Genomic DNA, 15305 nt, shown 5'->3' with positions numbered 1-15305 from the left:
GCCCTGGGGCGGCGGGACCGGTGCGGGCGTTCTGTCAGCACGGAGTCCTGGAGGCCGGCGGGGGGATTTGCAGCAGCCCGAGGGACGGAGGGACGGCAGAAAGGAGTCTCTACTTCCAGGTTCCCAGTGATCGCTACCTTCGTTACAAGCAGTAAACTGACGACTTCAGACACCGGTTATGGAGCTCCACACGCAGTCCTCAAACAGCCAGCCCCGCCGGCCAGGCGCGCAGCGCAGGTCTCGGGGGCGGGGCGGGGCGGAGAGGACGAGGCGGAGCTGGGCGGGGTTGAGGAGAGGGGGCGGGGCGGGGAGGAGGGAGCGGGGCGGGGAGGAGGGGGCGGGGCGGGGGGGGCGGAGAGGCAGGGGGCAGGGGGCGGGGGGCGGAGGGGGCGGGATGAGGCGAGGCGGGGGGAGGGGATGGGGCGGGGCTTGGCGGGGGCGGACCCGCCCGGCGCTGAATCCAAATCGTATCTAAGCTATTTTCTAGCTCTGACATCGTATACATCACTGCATATGTCAATAGCACGCCAAATACTGTATAAACCAATATTGATTTTTTTTTCTTCTCGGGAGGTACTATATAAATAAAGTACTTACATCGTATCTAATATCAGAACATTCAAATCCCATATGGAAAAGATTATAAATTGACCATGATCCTGTAATTCTGTTTAGCAACAGTGCGTTCCTTCTCAGTCTTCACATTTAAAATATCTAACAGGCTCGATGTCTTGAGGCTTTTTCTTTTTAAACCCAACATCCTTTTTCACATTTATAAGTTTAGTACTTTGGTTTTGCTCAATAAAAAGGTGGGGTTAAAAAAATCTGAATTATTCTGCAATGTTTCAGGCAACAGAGGCTGAAAACAACACTGTAAAGGCGGGGGGACAATTCTCATACTCTGTGAGTCTTCTTGTTTAATTTTCATTAAATTTCCAGAATAATAAGCGTAGGATAGCTAACATCTGTCTTTGCGTCGTAGCTTAGTCAACTTTTACTGAATTCACAATATGGCATCAGAGATTTAATCTGCATTTCCTAATTCTTATAAATTAAAGCTGAAGTTTAAGCTTCATTCGCACGTCAGAAATACCACTTGCCCTGAATAAATAATGTTTTTAGAAGTGAGCATTCCTGATCTCCCTGTTTGTTAAGAATTGTCTTCTTTTTTCAGCTGCTACTCTGCTAAGACAGAGTTAGCCCCGAGCTATGTTATCAGTTCAAGGCTTTGCAGATAGCGCTGTGTTGTGGGGGGAAAATAAACATGGTTTTCAAAAAGGAGGAGAACATTCTATAACGTTGAGACTTTTAGTAATCAGGGCTATTGATGTCAGATGGCTGTTGGGACAAATGACATCATAAAAAATACAAAATTTAAAATTATGTTTGTTTATGTTCGTTTATTTTCAGATTTCTTAGTAGTAAAGGGGCTGTGTTTTCACTCAGGCTTATGTGATGATGACATTCCTCAGACCAGCAGCTATCTGCTAACATTCTGTCCTGGACTTGGGGCGCATCTGTGACAGTAGCTGGGCCTGTCATCCAGTGAATAGCTCATAGTTGACTCCCCTCCATCAGTATAAGCATGGGTGTGGGTGACTGCATGGTAGAGGGGGCCGGGGTAGCCAGGGACCAGAGGTTAGTCAACCATTGGGTAAGATGTATAACTGTTACTCAGGCTCATAATTTTTCAACTTTTTCAGATAGTAATAACAAGAAAGTCCATCCTTACCAGTGTCAGTCTCTGTTTTAAGTGTTATTCATATATTACCTCATTTAATTATCACACCAACCCTATGAGAAGCTGAGGCTCAGAATGTAAATAGGCTACTGAGGTCACATTGCTGGTGGATCTTAATCTCAGGCCAGCTTGGCTCCTAAGTGTGTGTTCTCACTCTATTGCCTCTGGAACAGGAAGGAATATATGGATACTGTAAATTGTTAAAGAACAAGTTGAAAGAATTTTATTTCCGGCAACATGGGCTGACAAGAACCAGAAAACAACAAAAACTTCTGGAATACATATAAAGAACCATTTTAAAAAATGTATCAATGAGCTGCAAAATAATTAAGAGTTCGCAAAGGCAAAAAAATTAAAATTAAAAAGTGAAAGTAGAAACCCAAAGAAGTAATTAGATGCCATTTTTCACCCTTAAGTTAGTTGCCAAGTGTCATACTGAAACTCTCTTTTCATAGTCTGGGAAGAGGATGGGGCAGCAGAATAGCAGACAAAGTTTAGATCCTGTCCAAGGTAGGAGGGTTAGGAGAAGACATCAAAAGTAGGACACGGCTGGGCGCGGTGGCTCAAACCTGTAATCGCAGCACTTTGGGAGGCCGAGGCGGGCAGATCACGAGTTCAGGAGATCGAGACCATTCTGGCTAACACAGTGAAACCCCATCTCTACTAAAAATACAAAAATTAGCCGGGCGTAGTGGCGGGCGCCTATAGTCCCAGCTACTCGGGAGGCTGAGGCAGGAGAATGGCGTGAACCCGGGAGGCGGAGCTTGCAGTGAGCCGAGATTGCGCCACCGCACTCCAGCCTGGGCGACAGAGCAAGACTCCGTCTCAAAAAAAAAAAAAAAAGTAGGACACCAAAAAGATAGGTTTAGTGTAGGAGGGAACTATGAATCAACCTGTCTGCCTCCCCTGTCTCCTGCCCACTCAATCCCTGCAGCCCCTGGAGCAGCAGACAAGATTGTCCATCCTGAGGGAAATCATCTCTCCTGAGAGTGAGGATACATTAATATATAACCATGGGCAGCCCTTCCACTGGTGGCTTCACACATAAGCTGTATAATCTAAAAAGTCTCAAGCTGCAAATTTAAAGTGATATCAGGTTTTTAATGCCTTCCAGGTGCCTGGCAAAAGCAAAATGGAAGACAGCTTCAAGGAATGTAAGTTTTTAATGAAAAATCACAAACATGTATAATGGGCAAGAGCCAGCAGAAACAACGTACAAAGGAAACAACCTACAGAGACTGAAGATATTAGAGTCACCAAACATCACATGAAGTGTGTCTTACACGTAAAGAAACCAGGGGATTAAAGAGCATGAGTATGAAAATAATCAAGTAGATTGGGAAAAATTACCAAATAGAAATCTAGATTTGAAAAATACCGTAATTGAAATGGAAAGTTTAATGGATTAGTGTCACAGCCAACTAGATACTACCAAAAAGAGAATAATGGCTATGATGAAATAAATACATTTTTAGACTTGTAAAGACTTAAGACTTTCTTACCTGGAGACCTGCACTGCAAGAAAAATTAAAGGATGTCTTTTAGGCAGTAAGAAGGATACCATATTGAAATCTAGATCTGCACAAAGGAATGAAGAGCACTGGAAATAGTTACAACATGGACAAATATATGATTTGTTATTATTACTTAAGCCTCTTTTAAATATAATTGTTTAAACAAAAATAATAAAGTACTATGGAATTTACAACATGTAAAATAAAATGGATGACAGTCATAGCTTAAAGACTAGGAGGGAAGAAGTATACTGATGTAAGTTTCTTATACTAAAATGATATATTATCACTTGAAGGTAGACTGTGATCTGTTGAAGACATGCACTATAAACACTAAAGCAACCACTAAAATAACAAGCCAAAGAATTGTAGCTGTTCAGGAAAAAACAATCGCATCAAAAAGCGGGCTAAGGACATGAATAGACAATTCACAAAAGAAGATATACTAATGGCCAACAAATATATGAAAAAATACTCAACCTCACTAATTATCAGGGAAATGCAAATCAAAACCACAACACGATACCACCATAATCTTACAAGAATGACCATAATTAAAAAATCAAAAAATTAAAATAGGTGTTGGTGTGGATGTGGTGAAAAGGGAACACTTTTACACTGTTAGATGGGAATGTAAATTAATACAACCACTATGGAAAACAGTATGGAGATTCCTTAAAGAACTAAAAGTAGATCTACCATTTGATCCAGCAATCCCACTTCTGGTTATCTACCCAGAGGAAAAGAAATCATTACATGAAAAAGATACTTGCACATGCATGTTTATAGCAGCACCATTCACAATTGCAAAAATAAGGAACCAGCTCAAATGCTCATCGATCAACGAGTGAATAAAGAAAATGTGGTATATATGTGTATATGTATATATGTGTATATATATGTGTGTGTATATATGTGTGTGTGTATATATATATATATATATATACACACACACATATAATTCAGGTTTTTCCACTTAGCATTTTATCAATAAACGTATGTGGTTGAGTGCATATGCATGAGAGATTTGGTTCTGCATTTATTTCAGATGGTCTTATGTCCTATGTGCTTATCACTAAATATTATTCTATTGTAGACCATGTGCATTTATTTTTACATATGTCCTTAAAGGAGCAAAAACATTTACCTTTGATGTTAAAGCAAGTAAACAACAACAATCTGTTCTAATGCCAGAGGAACAGCAAACCGAGGGTGATTGTAAAAGTATATATATGAATACATCACTTTAGAGGCCACTTAATTTTTTTCCAAGGGGATCTTTGACTATATGTCATTTGTATTTTATTTAATGATTTTATAATTTAACCCCTAAATTATAAATCTAGAATTTAGAAAGTATATTTCCTTACTGGATTACATTTTTGGAAATATTATTTTATATGTGTACAAATATTACAAGTCATTGTAGACACTGGAAAAGTATATTATTATTTAAAGGCAATAAAGATTCTACAATAAACTGGTATACCAAATAAAATTGTTGGTGCATTTTTTCCAGTAGATTTTGTACGTATTACATATTTAACCTTTTTTATTCAGCACATAATTTTTGAGTATTTGCTAAGTGTCTGCATTATGAACTGAGTTTAAAGACTGAAATAATAGACATGGCCTCGGACATTTAAAATTAAAGTTAGGTCCCCTATTTATATATCTAAAAATGGTAATTATGAAAACTTGTTGAGATTTTTACCTAGATAACATCACGATAATACACTTGATGTTGTTAATATTTGCAAGTGAGCAAAAAAGAAAATAAAAAGATGGTTTAATTCATTCAATGTACACTTTAAAATTGCAGAAAATAGTCAAGTTTCTTTGCTTTGCAATTGAAAGTCTATATGTTTTTCTCTGCAACTTGGCCTTTGTGGAGTGAGAGAAACAATTATTCTTCCAGCCCAATAAAGGCAGAAGAGTAACAATAAATCTAATATTTTAAATGCTGATCAAAATATAGTAAACGTATTATTTCAGAATACTGAGGTCAATAAGTTGATCTACAAAAAAAGCCAAACTGACAGTATAACTGAATAAGGAAAGGCCCAAAAGAGATAAAATACTTTTTGTTTTGTTATCTCGGTATGACACAACTTACCCTACCTATAAAGACCCTAAATTACCAAGATGGGTGGCTTATAATATGGAGAGTAAACAAAGTCATTTCACTTTTAGCATTTTTATTTCTCTAAGAATAAAATGTGTATGAGGAATTTATAAAAAAATTGACACTATATGTTAATACTACAATGAGCACTTCGAGAAAAGATTTTTTTACTCTCTTACCAACAGGATGTTAACGGTATTTATTTTCTCCAGAAATAGTGTGGCAATAAAAATATCAGTATGTGGGTAAAATTAGTGTAGTTTCTTAAACAAATGAGTTAGGCCACAGGCTAATTATGTGTATTTCACTGGTTTTTGAATGCCTACAATCATATTCTTTATAAGGCACAGAGAAGATTTTCCAAAAAAACAAATATAGGAACCTGAAAAGTAATTACCACTTGGTAGTGACAATATGGATAGGGTGAAGGGCGTCATCAGGAAGCAATGAAAAAGATACATTTGCAGTTAAATTTGAAAACCATGATGTTTAACACATATGGTAATAAAGAATACTTTCTCCTGTTTCAAAATTATTATAGACTTCAAGATAGAAGCTAAAATATCTAGGGATAATGATATGGTTAATCACAAATTAAAAATTAAAGGATATTTTGAGTATTATAAGTTAAGAATGAGAACTTATTGCCCAATGAAAAGGGGATAATTCATTATGTTTCATATCCATTGAATTAAAAGGCCCCATAACCAAGGTAATTTAAAAGTTTAATTTGATTTAAAAGTCTTGTTTTGTTCATCAAGCTGAAGGGTTTGCTCCCAGAAATATTCTAGGATTGCATATCCCCAACTCTGTATGAAGTATACAAAGAATGTTATAAGGGCCACCATCTAAATGTTATTATGTAAATAATTTAGTACCATTTCATTTGCCTTTGTAGATTTAAATATGTAAATGGCTTTCTCATATTAGGAAACATCATTTTTCAAAACCCAGATAAACATAATATATTGCAGGAGAATAATTATTTATTTATTAAAAATGAAATGCTGGATGCTAAGACCAAAAGACATGAATTATTTTGTACTAATAACTACTAACATTTTATTCATTAACACATAAAGGTCAAAGATTTTAAAATAATCTTTAAATGATTAGCAACATGTTGACCTTTTACTTTTTTTGTAAACCTTTTTGAGTCTTAAAAATACTAAATTATACAAGCAATATTAAATATTAAATTCAATAAACTTGAATTAAAATATTCAAATTTACTAGAATATGGACATTGGAAAAATGAAAATAAACAGAAGCATAAAGCAGCATATGTAAAATTAAGAAAGCTACTGAGAGTGTTTAAAGTACATATTCATCTGTAGTCTAACTTCTGCCATAAATAATGAGTCTTCTCAGTAAAACACAAATTGTTCATGAAGGGAAAAAGCATGTTGTATTAGGGAATATTCAACATAATTTTTTTAGTACTAACTTGTGCCTCGAATTTTATTTGTTTTTGTATTATGGACTTATGCACTTGATAATTTCTTTTTTCATAAAAAATTGTATTTACAACTCTGTTCAAAAGCAGTTTTTTTTTATTTTTTGAGACAGAGTTTCACTGTTATCATCTAGGATGGAGTACAATGGTGTGATCTTGGCTCACAGCAACCTTTGCCTCCCTGATTCAGGTGATTCTCTTGCCTCAGCCTCCTGAGTAGCTAGGACTACAAGCGTGCACCAACATGCCTGGCTAATTTTGTGTTTTTAGTAGAAATGGGGTTTCACCATGATGGCCAGGCTAGTCTCGAACTCCTGACCTCAGGTAATCCACCCACCTTGGCCTCCCAAAGTGCTGGGATTGCAGGCAAGAGCCACCATGCTCGGCCTCAAAAGCAGTTTTTAAAAGCAAACACAATATAACACCAAAGCTGACAAATCTATGCTCACCGAATTTTGCCAGGTTTAAAAAATTATTTACAGAATACTGCATCAAAAATAAGGCAATAACCCAAAATATACCATTAAAGATGTATCCACTCCTACAACTAGAAAGAACTAATCTATCTGGTAGCAAATGATACTTCATTCAGTTTCAGCATGTCTGAAATCTTTTTTTTTTTTTTTTTTTTTGAGACGGAGTCATGCTCTGTCACCCAGGCTGGAGTGCAGTGGCGCGATCTCAGCTCACTGCAAGTTCTTCCTCCTGGGTTCAGACATTCTCCTGCCTCAGCCTCCCATGTAGCTGGATTACAGGCGCCCACCACCACACCTGGCTACTTTTTTTGTATTTTTGGTAGAGACGGGGTTTCACCGTGTTAGCTTGGATGGTCTAGATCTCCTGATCTTGTGATCTGCCCACCTCGGCCTCCCAAAGTGCTGGAATTACAGGCATGGGCCACCAAGCTCGGCCTCAGCATGTCTGAAATCTTTAAGGACAAAAGTGATAAAACATGACCTTCATTCTTCATTAGACTCTTAGAACACTTGAAGGAAAATAATTTCCAAAGCACAAATTGGTAAAGAGATTTAATCTTTCAAAAAGATATTCAGTGTTCAAAATCCAAGAATGCAATATCAGGCTGGGCACGGTGGCTTATGCCTGTAATCCCAGCACTTTGGGAGGCCACGGTGGGTGGATCACCTGCGATCAGGAGTTTGAGACCAGCCTGGACAACATGGTGAAACCCTGACTCTACTAAAAATACAAAAATTAGTGAGGCGTGGTGGTGTGCACCTGTAGTCCTAGCTGCCTGGGGAGCTGAGGCAGGAGAATTGCTTGAACCTGGGAGTTGGAGGTTGCAGTGAACTGAAATCATGCCACTGCACTCCAGCCTGGGTGACAGAATGAGATTCCATCTCAGAAAAAAAAAAAAAAAAAAGAATGTAGTATTGGTATACACAGCTAATATACTGAATTAAAGAAACAGAATAATTTGAAGAGCTATCTTGATGAAAAAGGAGTCATGAGGAAAGTTGTGTTCATGTCTCTGAATGAAGGAAATTGCAATGTGAGAAATTAGTACTATGACTACTATACTAAAAGCTTATTGCTAACATGTATTGAGTTATTAACGTGTGTTAGGCAGAGTACCATATAATTTAAATGTCTTATCTCATTTATTGTAGATAAAACGTAATTTTGAGCTCTGGGATTATAAATGAATTAACTGGAATAAACTTCTATTTAAGTGGTCATCTGTAAATTGGTATCTAGGAACAGGTGATACAGTGCCCAAGTTTTCTAAGTATTCTTATTAACTGTTTTTTTTCTTGGATATTGCTCTTTTTTGGTCATTTTGATTTTTTTATTTTAGAAAACTAATAAATTCACTCTTCTTGGTACTGACCCTTGGGTTTCATAGAAGAAAAAGTAGTTAAATTCTGTATCTTTAATTTTATTTCTTTTTTCTCTTTTAAAATTATTTTTAATTGGCATGTAATAATTGTACAGGTTTATGGGTTACAGAATGATATTTTGATATATTTATGCAATGTGTAATGATCAAGTCAGAGTCATTAGCATATCCATTACCTAAATCATTTATTATTTCTTTGCAGGAGAATATTAAAAATCTTTTCTTCTAGTTATTTGAAAACACACAATAAATTCCTTTTAACTACAGTCACCCTGCAGTGCTGCAGAGAACTATAACTTAATCCTTCTCTCCAGCTGTAATTTTGTATGTGTTAACCAAATTTTTCTTATACTCCCCTTTCTCTTTCCCGTATATGGTAACCAATACTCTACTATCTAAGCTTCCATACGTAAGTGAGAACACGTAGTTATGTGGTGTTTCCTTCTCTTTTTTTTTTTTTGAGATGGAGTCTTGCTCTTTCGCCCAGGCCAGACTGCAGTGGCGCTATCTTGGCTCACTGCAAGCTCCACCTCCCAGGTTCATGCCATTCTCCTGCCTGAGCCTCCTGAGTACCTGGGACTACAGGTGCCCGTCACCTCACCCGGCTAATTTTTTTTTGTATTTTTAGTAGAGACAGGGTTTCACTGTGTTAGCCAGGATGGTCTCGATCTCCTGACCTTGTGATCCGCCTGTCTCAGTCTCCCAAAATGCTGGGATTACAGGCATGAGCCATTGCACCTGGCCTGTGGTGTTTATTTTTCTATGCCAGGCTTATTTCACCTAAGCTAATGCCCTCCAGTTGCATTCAGGTTGCCACAAATGACAGGATTTTGTTCTTTATTATAACTTAATAGTATTCCATTATATATGTATGTCACATTTTCTTTATCCATTCATCTGCTGATGGACACTTATGTTGATTCCATATCTTGGCTATTGTGAATAGTGCTGTAATAAACATGGGGGTGCAGGTAACCCTTTGATATATTGATTTTCTTTCCTTTGGATATATATTGAAAACCATACGATTAAATCAATAAACACAATGAAAACATTTGGCAAAATTAAACATTCTTACGTGACAAAAGCCTCTCAACAATTTAGTATAGAAAACATATGCTTCAACACAAAAGGGCATAAAGACAAACCCACAGCTAAGATCATACTGAATATGGAAAAGGTGAAAAATGAAAACTGGAGCAAGAAAAGGAGGCCCACTTTCACCACTCATATTTCACATACTGAAAGTCTTAGCCAGGGCAATTCAGTTAGAGAAAGAAATAAAGGGTGTCTGAATTGGAAAGGAGACAGTCAAATTGTCCCTGTTTGCAGACAATGTGATTTCATACACAGAAAAAACTAAAGACTCTACCAAAAACTTCTTAGAGTGATAAATGAATTTAATAAATTTAATAAAGTTGCAGGATATAAAATCAACATACAAAAAACAGTAGCATTTCTATATGTTGCTAGTAAACTAGCTGAAAAAAATTAAGGAAGCTATTTCTTTTACAATAGCTACAAAAATGTAGCTATTGTAGAAATAAACTTAACCGAGGAAGTAAAAGATTTCTACAACAAAAATTACAAACATCAATGAAAGAAATTAAAGAAAACACAGAAAAGGAAAGACATCCAGGTTTATGGACTGAAATAATTAATATTCTAAAATGACTCACTATCCTACGTGATTTACAAATTCAGTATAATCACTAGCTTGTATTTTCAAAAGCATCTTAGCTGCATATTCTTAAGTCATTCAAATGACAATGCCTGGATTTAAGTGTAAGAGGTATTTTTATATCTATTTTATATTGGGCACAATATAGTGTGCTCGACCTCAAATTTGCTCAAAGATTGGAGCAGGTGCTGACAGCGAGGAGAACCCAGACAGTGGGCGCAGGCACTTCTGAGCCTGTGGGGTCACGGGGGCCCTCCCAGGCACCAAGAGTGCAGAGTGCCTGGGTCTGCAGCCCTGGCTTGAAAGGCTCCAGCTGTACCTGGGAGGGTGGGGCTTCTGCCTTCTCCTGGCTCCCAAGAGCACAGGACTGCCTGGGTCGCAGACCCTCCTTGGGCAGCTGCAGTTGCGCCTGGGGAGTTACTGCCCTGGCAATTTGGAAAGGGCTGGGCTCCCACTTGTCCCCAACTCCCACTGGCTCCATAGAGTGTGCAGCCCTGGCCGTGACTCCTCTCTGCGTTTTCCCTGCAGTAGTGCACGGGCGAGGGGCAGGTGGCATGGGGGCCCTGGCTAATGCCGCACAAATGAACCTGATGCTCCTGGGGCCAATCCTGCAAGACCCGGCTGCCAGCGCTGATGGGCTCCCAGATGTGGTGGGAAGCGAAGTTGAGGCCACCATGGAGGGTCTGCACCTGGGAGTGGGTCCTGCCCATCCATTAGGGGGCGGTGCAGTCAGATGCCTTGAGGACACAGGGAACGGGGACCTACCACCGCCACTGCTGCTCCTGCTGCTGCTCCTGACAACACTGCCCGTGCGGCCCAAGTGCTACTGACATGATGGCAACTGCCACTCCAGATGGCCAGCCGCTCCCATCAATAGTGTCCATATCTGGGAAGAAAAGTCAGGAAATAAATTATTGGTCAATAAAAATAATAGCAATAATAGTCCATGTTAAATTGACTGATCAACAGTGTTTGCTTTTGTTTAGGATTTTATTTTTTGCTTCATATTTATTAAACACATTTTATTTTATTGAGAACAAAATGTTAGATTTTTGGAAATTCATTTAGTACTTGTAAGTGTACTCTAGCAATGAAATTCTTAGCCAAACAGTTTAGACTCTAGTTTATATTTTATTGGTCAGAAATATTGTGTAATTTTAAAAATCTTGGTATATGTCTACATATGTTTAGTTGCAATTTAACTTTACCTACAGTCAGGTTTAATAGCTATCCTTTTGTGAAAGGATGATATCTTACCCTTTGTAGATCCACAGTGCCTATCAACAATGTTTACTTGCAACATGTTGACAACTAACAGAAGCAAGGTATTAATTTGCTAATAACTTATTATCCTGGGGGACAGTACTATTCATTCCCAGGCACTTAAATTTCTACCAAGACACATTTATATATAGCTGGAAAGAAATTAAAGAAAGCACAAAAAAGGAAAGACATCCAGGACTGTATTATTTTAATTAATTAATTATTAAATTAACGTTTCAATTATCTTGAGTGCTTTCTCATATGAGATTTGTCTGGAATAGTAACATCCAGGACTTCTGCTTTGGAATTTCCTTTTTTCTGAATTTCTTTTTTTTGTGTGACAACTTAGCATTTTTTTTATATCTTTCTAAGTTGATACTGTTTTATTATTTCCTTCAAGAATTGAGAATGTACTTACATATTGAGCATACGAAATTTCCCGTTATATCAAATCTTTATTTATTACAAAATTCAAATAAGCTAATAGATCCTAATGTTGCCATTGTTTGCATTTTCCTCTAGCCTAAAATTATTTTTATTTCAATTTTTGGAAAATTATAACTCTTGTTTAATATCATCTCCCAACTCAAAACCAGATAAATAAAGCAATAAAGAAAACAGAGGCCAGGCACAGTGGCTCATGCCTGTAATCCCAGCACTTTGGGAGACCAGGAATAGTTGATCACTTGAGCCCAGGAGTTCAAGACCAGCCTGAGTAATATAACAAAACCCTATCTCTACTAAAAATACAAAAATTAGCCACGTGTGCTGGTGCATGCCTGTAGTCCCAGCTACTTGGGAGGCTGAGGGACAAGAATCACTTGAACTTGGGAGGCAAAGGTTACAGTGAGTGGAGCTGGTGCCACTGTCCTCCAGCTTGGGTGGCAGAGCCAGACCTTTTCTGTGAAAAAAAAAAAAAGAAAAGAGAAAAAAATGTTTCCTAATTAGTAAAGATAGTTTATAGACAAGATCAATAATAAACAAGACGTTTATAATCAAGATCATCAATAAACAAGATGTTTATGAACAGCCACAATTGCATAAGTTGGAAAACAATCATTTAGGTAAAGTTCTGGTGGTGTTGTATGTGCCTGTATGTGTGATAACATTTATCTATTAATCTTAATGTCATGCAAGGACAGTATCTTGATTTCTGCACTCCAAATTATTTCTTATTAGTAAATAAAAATAAGTTTATCAGGTAGCAAATATTGCTTAAAAACTTGAAACACAAAAACATTGATATTATATGTATATATTTGTCAACACATAAAATATTCTGCATTTGTCATTTGCTCAAGTCTGAATGCTTTGGTTAGAAAAAAAGCTTCTAAATTTTATTTCTAGAAGATCACAATCTAAATTTCATATTCCCAAAGTTAATATACAAACATAGTTGATAATTTTTCACAGCTGAAAGATAGGCATTATGATATATAAAATAGAAAAAAGTGAAGATTTATGTGGTTTAGCTGAGTCAATGAGTCAAAAATGTGGAATGCTGAAAAAAATAATGAAATATTTTATCCCATTCATAGAAGCACTTCTTCAAATTATAATTTTCAGAGATGATCATAGTACATTCAAAATTAATTTTTAAATTTTGGTAACTGCTTTAATAAGGATGATTGAGAAACTGCAGTGTATTAAGAATATAATAGTAGGGAACTAGGAACATCAGCCCTGACTCAGATTTCACCCGTAACTACTGAAAATGATAAAGAGAGGTTGGGGTGACGTGATTCATATATTTGAATGTCTATCATGCTGAAAATTTCATTTTATTTTAATTTCTTAATTGAAGGATAAAATTTTATGTATTTATTTTGTACAACATGATATTTTGAGGTATATTTACGTTGTGAGGTGACTAAATCTAGCTAATTAGCATATGTATTACCTTATATGGTTATGAATTTTGTGGTAATTAACATCCAAAATATATAAGAAATTCAAACAACTCAATAGCAAGAAGGCAAATGAACTGATTAAAATATAAGCAAAAGATCTGAGCAGACATTTCTCAAAAGAAGACATACAAATGGCCAAGTAGGCATATGCAAAAAATGTTCAACATCACAATTATTATGGAAATGCAAACTACAGCTCCACTCTGCTGTCATCTCACACCTATTATAATGGTTATTATCAAAAATACAAGAATTAAACGTGTTGATCAGGGTGTGGAGACCAGGGAACCCTTGTACACTATTGGTGGGAATATATTCACTTCGTGTAAAAGTAATTGCAGTTTTGCCATTACATTCAATGGCAAAAACTTCAATTACTTTTGCACTAACCTAATAAATTAGTACAGCCGCTATGTATTAAATATTAAGTTTTAGGCCGCTAAGTATTATGGTTCTCCAGAAATTTAAAAATTGAACTACTATATGATCCAGTGATCCCACTGCTGGGTATCTACCTATCCAAAGGATATAAAATCAGTATATGGAACAGATATCTGCACTCCCATGTTTATTGCAGTATTATTCACAGTAGTCATGATATGGAATCAACTTGTGTCCATCGACGGGGGAATGGATAGAGAAAATGTGGCATATACATACAATGAAATACATTCAGCCACAGAAAAGAAGGAAATTCTGTCATTTGTGAAAACGTGGATGAACCTGGAGAATATTATGAGCTAGGCCAGAAAGACAATTATCACATAGTCTCATTCATATGTGGAATCTAAAAACGTTAATAAGTAGAGAGTAAAATGTTTTTTTGCCAGCAGCTAACGTGGTTGGGAATGGAGTTTGGTAGATGTTGGTCAAAGGATACACAACTATAGTCAGAGAGAAGGAGTAAAATTCAAGAGATCTATTGTGCAATGTGCTGACTATTGTTAGCAACTTAATGTATTTTTGAGAAATTCTGAGAGTGGATTAGTGTTCTAAACCAAAATGATAACTATGTGAGATGATGCTGGAAACTAATGGAAACATTTCTTTTTGTATGAAGACAGGACTGTGAACAAGGGTGATTGTAGCATTGTTGGTTGAAATGCAGATGAAGGCCATTGACTTCTTTCAGTGTTCTTCAAGAGCTTTGGAATGCAAGGAACCAACGTGGTATGGAGAAAAAAATGTTACATATAGTGTCAGAAAACTCAGATGATAAACTTAATAAATGCATGAATTTGGGAAGATAATTTACATCTCTCAGGATCAGTTACTTCATACCAAGGTTTATACGTGGGTTATTAGGAAGTCTGATTTAAATGATGTAAGTGAAATGTCTGAAACTTAAGTTATTCTCAGTAATATTATAGTTATTTAACACAACATTTTAATGGGCATATGATGTTAAAGATACATTAAACTATATTTTAATATTTTAACAAAATACTTTCATAAAGGAGTTTCATTCTTGTTGAACAGGCTGGAATGCAATGGCACGATCTCAGCTCACTGCAACCTCTGCCTCCTGGGTTCAAGCTATTCTCCTGCCTCAGCCTCCCGGGTAGCTGGGATTACAGGCATGCGCCACCATGCATGGCTAATTTTGTATTTTTAGTAGAGATGGCATTTTGCCATGTTGGCCAGGCTGGTTTTGAATTAGTGACCTCAGGTGATCCACCCACCTTGGCATCTCAAAGTGTTGGGATTACAGGCGTGAGCCACTGCAGCCAGCCGAAAATAATTTTATTACATTTAAA

The 15305-nt window shown here is 36.9% G+C and overlaps 1 long non-coding RNA gene across 1 annotated transcript; it reads left to right on the top strand.

Annotated features, from left to right (window-relative positions):
- The first annotated feature begins 16 nt into the window (after positions 1 to 16).
- LOC134760532 (uncharacterized) lies at positions 17 to 4661 on the top strand. Its single transcript, XR_010138142.1, has 2 exons — positions 17 to 237; positions 2856 to 4661. It is a non-coding gene; the product is annotated as an uncharacterized LOC134760532 (long non-coding RNA).
- Positions 4662 to 15305: the final 10644 nt, after the last annotated feature.

This window comes from Pongo abelii, chromosome 19 (genome assembly GCF_028885655.2).
Source record: "Pongo abelii isolate AG06213 chromosome 19, NHGRI_mPonAbe1-v2.0_pri, whole genome shotgun sequence".
Lineage (NCBI taxonomy): Eukaryota > Metazoa > Chordata > Mammalia > Primates > Hominidae > Pongo > Pongo abelii.
Note: the sequence above shows the minus strand (reverse complement) of the source record. Positions and strands in the feature narration are given on the sequence as shown.